Source organism: Haematobia irritans, chromosome 2 (assembly GCF_050003625.1).
Source record: "Haematobia irritans isolate KBUSLIRL chromosome 2, ASM5000362v1, whole genome shotgun sequence".
Classification (NCBI taxonomy): Eukaryota; Metazoa; Arthropoda; class Insecta; order Diptera; family Muscidae; genus Haematobia; species Haematobia irritans.
In genome coordinates, this window is record NC_134398.1 from 230,558,036 (window position 1) to 230,566,047 (window position 8,012).

The following is an 8,012-nucleotide window of genomic DNA, read 5'->3' on the forward strand; positions in this document are numbered from 1 at the left end:
GGAGTATAATTAGCATTGTAGCTATGCGTGCCAAATTTGGTTGAAATCGGTTCAGATTTAGATATAGCTCCCATATATAGCTTTCGCCCGATTTACACTCAAATGACCACAGAGGCCAATTTTTTGCTCCGATTTAGTTGAAATTTTGTACAGGGAGTATAATTAGCATTGTAGCTATGCGTGCCAAATTTGGTTGAAATCGGTTCAGATTTAGATATAGCTCCCATATATAGCTTTCGCCCGATTTACACTCATATGACCACAGAGGCCAATTTTTAACTCCGATTTAGTTGAAATTTTGCACAGGGAGTAGAATTAGCATTGTAGCTATGCGTGTCAAATTTGGTTGAAATTGGTTCAGATTTAGATATATCTCCCATATATAGCTTTCGCCCGATTTACACTCATATGACCACAGAGGCCATTTTTAACTCCGATTTAGTTGAAATTTTGCACAGGGAGTAGAATTAGCATTGTAGCTATGCGTGCCAAATTTGGTTGAAATCGGTTCAGATTTAGATATAGCTCCCATATATATGTTTTTCTGATTTCGACAAAAATGGTCAAAATACCAACATTTTGCTTGTTAAATCGCCACTGCTTAGTCGAAAAGTTGTAAAAATTACTCTAATTTTCCTAAACTTCTAACACATATATATATCGAGCGATAAATCATAAATAACCTTTTGCGAAGTGTCCTTAAAATTGCTTCAGATTTAAATGTTTCCCATATTTTTTTACAACATTGTGTTCCAACCTAGTGCACTAGCCGACTTAAATTTTGAGTCTATAGATTTGTAGAAGTCTATCAAATTCTGTCCAAATCGAGTGATATTTAAATGTATGTATTTGGGACAAACCTTTATATATAGCACCCAACACATTTGACGGATGTGATATGGTATCGAAAATTTAGATCTACAAAGTGGTGCAGGGTATAATATAGTCGGCCCCGCCCGACTTTAGACTTTCCTTACTTGTTTTTGTACTAACATTGTGTTCCACCCTAGTGCATTAGCCGACACAAATTTTGAGTCTATAGATTTTGTAGAAGTCTATCAAATTCTGTCCAGATCGAGTGGTATTTAAATGTATGTATTTGGTACAAACCTTTATATATAGCCCCCAACACGTTTGACGAATGTGATATGGTATCGAAAATTTAGATCTACTAAGTGGTGCAGGGTATAATATAGTCGGCCCCGCCCGACTTTAGACTTTCCTTACTTGTTTGGACGAGATTTATCTTTTGTTGTTGCCGTAAACATTACGAATATCGCTTATATGTCATAGCATTATAAGTACTTAACATATAACCTCAAAAGTTTTAAAAAAGAGCAGATTGGAATACTAGGGTTGCCCAATCCCGGCATATCAAAAGCAACCTTCTTATCAACCGATTTCCATGATCTTTCCTATGAAGACCTTGGAAACAATTTAGCTTACCTCAGCCGATGATAATGGGATCGCAAATTAAAAATGCAACATTTTTCAAATGTTTGAGAATTTATTCCGAAAAACAAAGAACGTAAATGCTGAGAAGCCAGGACATATTTTATGGATCGTAATACGTCTGCTGCCTTTCCTGAAGAAACACGGTTGTTCCGTACTGTTTTGGCCGGATTTGGCATCTTGCCATTACGGTAAAAAGGCCATGGAGTGGTACGCCGCCAACAACGTGCAGGTGGTACCCAAGGACAAGAACCCTCCCAACACGCCCGAGCTCCGCCCAATTGAGAAATACTGGGCTATTGTCAAGCGGAACCTAAAGAAGACCAAAAAAGCTGCTAAGGACGAGCAGCAGTCCAAGGCAAACTGGCTTTCTGCGGCGAAGAAGGTGAACAAGGTGGCTGTACAAAATCTGATGGCAGGTGTCAAGCGTGAGGCCCGGCAATTCGGATTTGGAAAAGCGAAATCCTAACTGAATATTTTTCCTGAATTTTATACTAATTGAACTTGAAAAAGAAATTTAATTTGATTTTTTAAATAAACGATTTCACCGATTTACACGCGTTTTCCCTTGACCAAATTTTGACCGTATCACCCTTTATCATGCACTTTGGCTACAATTTCTGTTGTTGTTGCTGTTTTTAGACGTCCACTACGTGGTTCATCTTCAATGCTTGCACGACCACGTTTAAATTCAGCAAACCAATTTTTTACTGTTGCATATGAAGGAGCACTTTCATGTAACACATTCACCATATCATTATGAATTTCTTGTCCCGATAAACCTTTTTTATGTAAATATTTAATGACAGCGCGCATTTCTAATTTTTCCATTGTAAAAAAATTGCGGATGCGTCTTTTTTTGAACACCTGTTTCTATGTGAAGGAGTTGCCAGATCGAAACAAAATTTAACATGTGTTCATAACAGAGATGGAAGTTTTCAAAACACTTAACTTTTTTCTGTATATACCGCGCTTTTTGTGCTAGGCTAAGAAGTTTCCCAACTGCCCTCGTAGAATGAGGTTATGAGATGAATGTAGTTTCAGTGTTGTCTGATCCCGAACTACGTCATCTCATCTGTTATCAATCCTGTATTACTAATTGCCGCACCTAATAAAATTACTTCATCCCTCGAATAATAGTGTACTTATCCTGCTTGATAGGATATCTCTGTTTCAAAAACATGCGATTCTTAAATTTAATCTACGAATAATTCTTAACTAGCACATCAATCAGTTTCAATCTTCCTATCGTACTCTAAGTTCACTAGCCTGAATATTTAATTTTATAAACCAGGCAATGATTTATCAAAAATTCACTCTAAAATGTCAATCGCCGGAAAACGGATAAATTTCAATCTTCGATATGATTGAAATATTTATGTACCATTTCCGTTGGTTATTTGTAAAACTCCCATCACAAATAAAAAAAAAAAAAACCGAAACGAGGAAAAATATTTTCGCATATCATGCAAGCCATATCAATGTGGTCTCAATAACCACTGACATTTACAAAAACCCAAAGATATTGTCAATTTTTGCCCCACCACTTAAACAAACGGATTGCCTCCCACAATTCGAGGATGTGAAAACCTGGTGGGGCTAAGGCAGCAACAATGTTGAGTTTATACAACAATCAGGTTATGAAAATGTTTACATCTGTCTGGTGATTTTGACTTCTAAACCTAAACGAAAATGCCTTAGAAAATAGAAACCCCCTCGGTGGTTACCAGTTCCTTATTATGAGTCATCAGTGGTAGCCGCCACATTGGGAAAAATGCCACAAAAGTAAAACTCCACCAAGAAAATTCGATGTTGTTGCAGCAGCAGTAACACAGCAACATCAAACATTGCCACAGACACATCAGCAACAGCAACAAAAACAACCACAACAACAACAAACAGCAATAATTGATAACCATATAAACGTTGTTAATACTACCATGTGGCTCGTTTGCTAGCTGACTAGATGCTAGATGGTTTGCTGCCTTTGTGGCTGTGTTTTATCCGCTGCTAAAATTAAAAGCCAAATTGCAGCCCAGCTGCAGATTATCTTGGAATACCCGCCAAGAGGAACCAACTCTAAATACGGGCTACGCAATCGCCCAAATGCGCGTATTTGGAAAAAAAACTGCCCAGTCAAAGAAACGTAACGCAAGAGGGACTACTATTATTAGCATCATTGAGCAATGCAAGATTGCTCAGGAGTATTGAAGTTATACGGCGAGAGTCTATTGTGACATCATTGCATGAAGATCAAATGTTGCATTTAAAGGTTTTCAATTGTTAAGGTCATACGACACATTTCGTTTTCATTTCAAACTTCATTTGAAGATAGCTTGTGCCAATACTGAATAAGGTCTGTTAATAAATGTGGGTAATAGTGACATATTTGTTTATGTCGAAAGATGCAAATCCGTTTCTCATTCAGTTGCTTTTGCTATTCTCACAAAATAACTACCCCTGTTCCAAGTTTACGAAGCTTAAATATGAATTGTGCATAAGCGTAGTAAGGCCTCTGGGGGGAGGGCTTAGCCCCGTCCAGAAAAAAATTAGCCCCCCCTAGAATGTGAAAACCTATATATGATTTTCCATTATATATTGTTACTTTAGTATAGATAGGGGGGATACAGCCCCCCTGGTTAAAAATGTCTAGATACGGCAATGGAATTGTGACTTCCTCTTAACGACCTTTAAGTGTCTCATCTATCAATACGAGACCATTGATTTTTGTACTTTACTCTGTGCACTTAAAAGTTATTTCTCCAAATGTGATCACATTGGAACTGGTTCAATTGTTTTTTATTGTAGCTTTCGGAGGAAGATAATCACCGTTCACAGCATTCAAAGGATCTTGGATTTCAATGAGGAGGTAATAGGCGCCACGGATTCTTTTAGACCAGCAGATAACAGGTTGGATGATAAGTCCCCGGTCTGACACATAGATGGCGTCGCTAGTATTAAATGCCTTCAAATGATTCGTGTCAATATTTGACGTCTGTAAGTCAATTAGTTTGTGAGATAGAGCGTCTTTTGTGAAGCAACTTTTGTTATTGTGAAAAAAAATGGGCAAAAAGGAATTTCGTGACAATGGATGAAACATGGCTCCATCACTACACTCCTGAGTCCAATCGACAGTCGGCTGAGTGGACAGCGACCGGTGAACCGTCTCCGAAGCGTGGAAATACTCAAAAGTCCGCTGGCAAAGTAATGGCCTCTGTTTTTTGGGATGCGCATGGAATAATTTTTATCGATTATCTTGAGAAGGGAAAAACCATCATATATATGGCGTTATTGGAGCGTTTGAAGGTCGAAATCGCGGCAAAACGGCCCCATATGAAGAAGAAAAAAGTGCTGTTCCACCAAGACAACGCACCGTGCCACAAGTCATTGAGAACGATGACAAAACTTCATGAATTGGGCTTCGAATTGCTTCCCCACCCACCGTATTCTCCAGATCTGGCCCCCAGCGACTTTTTCTCGTTCTGAGACCTCAAAAGGATGCTCGCAGAGGAAAAAATTGGCTGCAATGAAGAGGTGATCGCCGAAACTGAGGCCTATTTTGAGGCAAAACCGAAGGAGTACTACCAAAATGGTATCAAAAAATTGGAAGGTCGTTATAATCGGTGTATTGCTCTTGAAGGGAACTATGTTAAATAACAAAAACGAATTTTGACAAAAAAAATGTGTTTTTCGTTGTTCGACCGGGGAATTATCAGCCAACCTTTTACAACAAAACGAAACTTATTTATTCTTTTGGTTCTACTGCAAAATGAAAATGGGTCCTAACATTTATTTGGGACCTGTTTTCATTTTTGTTTGAATTTTAAAACTTGAAACTTAAAACAGTTTTGAAATCAAAATAATCTGAATTTGGGTTTATCGTTTTTTTATTTAACATAATAAAACGATAAACCCAAATATAATAACCAAAGAAAAAAAGAACAATTTAATAAATTCATCAGGATTATTGTTACACCTCGTATCACTCTTTTCTGTAGAAGCTAACATTCTATCAGTGTTACCAGGGATATTTTTGGGTTTACCCTACAAGGACAAAAAAGTTCCCTACTTTCCCCTACATTCTCAAAAATTTCCCCTATAGAAATAAAATTTTTACAAAATTCTCTATAGAAATAAAATTGTGGCAAAATTTTCTATAGAAATTAAATTTTTAAAAAAATGTCGATAGAAATAAAATTTTGAAAAAATTTTCGATAGAAATAAAATTTTAACAAAATTTTCTATAGAAATAAAATTTTGACAACATTTTCTATAGAAATAAAATTTTGACAAAATTTTCTATAGAAATAAAATTTTGACAAAATTTTCTATAGAAATAAAATTTTGAAAAAATTTTCGATAGAAATAAAATTTTGACAAAATTTTCTTTAGAAATAAAATTTTGACAAAATTTTCTATAGAAATAAAATTTTGACAAACTTTGCTATAGAAATATTTCTATAGAAAATTTGTTAAAATTTCGGTAGATTATTTTTGGCATGAGTGGTAACCGTCGTTACAACACATTTTTATATATCAAGCCTTGACGGCTTCTAATTTCCTGCTCGAGAGCCACCAAAATGTAAAAATTATTAAAAATTGTATTGAGTGAAAAAGTCCCTATAAGATTAGAAAAAAACCTAGGTTTTTTTCTAATTCCGTATAGGGAATTTCCTCTACTTCTGGCAACACTGCATTCTATTTGTTGTGCCTGTTACTGCTCGTCAAGTTCGTTTCGTAGATCTAAACCCTTGCTTAATTTGATTGTTCGTTTTAATTTAGATGGTATTTAAAGCACATCATCTGATTCGATACGTGTTATATATATACGCATCGTACCAACATGCACTGCAAAAAAAGCATGCCCGGTTCCAAAGATTTTGTCTTTACTTTAAAAATGTTGGTACTGATTCCGAGCCAAAAGTAACGGTACTTTTAATACACAATTCTCTTTTAAATTTGGGTTTTGTGTACTTGCTTCTAGGAAGCAACTTTTAATTTTTCGTTTTTTTCTGCTTTTTTTCTTCATATGCTATAAAAGTCCTTTAAAAACGAGTTAACGACAACTTTAATTTCCAAATTAAGACTCGACTTCCGGTAGAAATTATCCTTTTTTTTGAGTAAAAAAGTCTTTAACATAAAATGTTGAAAAACATGTCCTATATTTGAACGATTTTTTGCTTTGTAGTCAAGATGGAAAAAGGCAACAAATTTAAAGACAATTTCATTAATTTTAAAGATTTTTTCTTAATTATTAATGTCAAGTTGACCTTAGCCCAAAATTTTTTTCTCTAATGATATGATACCCATTTTTAAGTGAAATCTCTTAATTATAAAGACAATATGACTTTATTGAAAAGTTTATCGTATTTTGGCCAAGGAAAAAAAACTTAATATTAAAGGAGAAATCCGTCTTCTATGCTAACCAAAATTTGCATTCGTATTTTAAAGACATGAAATCTTTGACCTCACGACAATATTTTTGTCAGTGTGGTTTTGTCGTAGAGCAGTTACACAGATTTTTCTCTATTACTTCTAAGACTAGTCGATTTTCAGACAATGTTTATTTTTTAACAAACACTGATTACACAAAATATGTAAGAATTTTAGAAAAATTCAAAAAAAATTATTACCTACACAGAAAAGAATTTCCCCATTAAATTTTTAATTAAATTTCCAAAAATATTCAATTGAAAACTTAATTGATTCGACAAATTTGTTAATTAAAACAAAAAGCAATCATAAAAATTAATTGTATCAATTAACTTTTTAATTGGATGAAAAATCTTTCAATTGACTTCGGTGATTGATTTTCCTGGGATTGAAAATATTTCAATTAAAAATTAATGTATCATTTTATTTCGTGATTGAATCGAAAAGTTATTTGTTTGTGTGTACCCAGAAAAAAATTTCACGAAAATTTTTCCAATTAAAATTTTAATTGAGTTTTAACAAGTATTCAATTAAAAATTTAATTGATTCAAAAAATTTTTTAAATGAAACAAAAATCAGTCACAAAAATTAGTAGTATCAATTAATTTTTTACGTTCAATCTTCTATGATCGTAGTCATAAGGAAAAACATCTGTGATATTTTAATTTAGTTTTGTAATTATTTTTGAAATTATTTTAAATATTTGTTTAATGTCGTGGTGTTCCTGTGCCGTTACTTTTTACAATTTAAAATTAATTTTAAAAAATACGACAAAAGACCAATATTTCAATAAAAAATTCATCCCAGAAGAAGTTGGAAATCACCAACGAAACGTCGGATGTAAATATGAAATAAAATCTTTTTACTTGCATATTGAGAGACCTTGAAAGCCCATTTTAGAACAGATCTAAAGATAACCAAAAAAAATAAATAATAATAATTTAATAATTGGATCAATTAATTTTTTAATTGATACTAACATTTCTGTGATTGAGGACATTTCAATTATAAAATTAATTGGATTAATTAATTTCGTGATTGAGTCAGAAAAAAACATTTTTTTGTGTGAATGTAAAAATCCGGATGTAATTGTCCGCTTTAATTCTAATAGATGAAGGGTGTTTTTC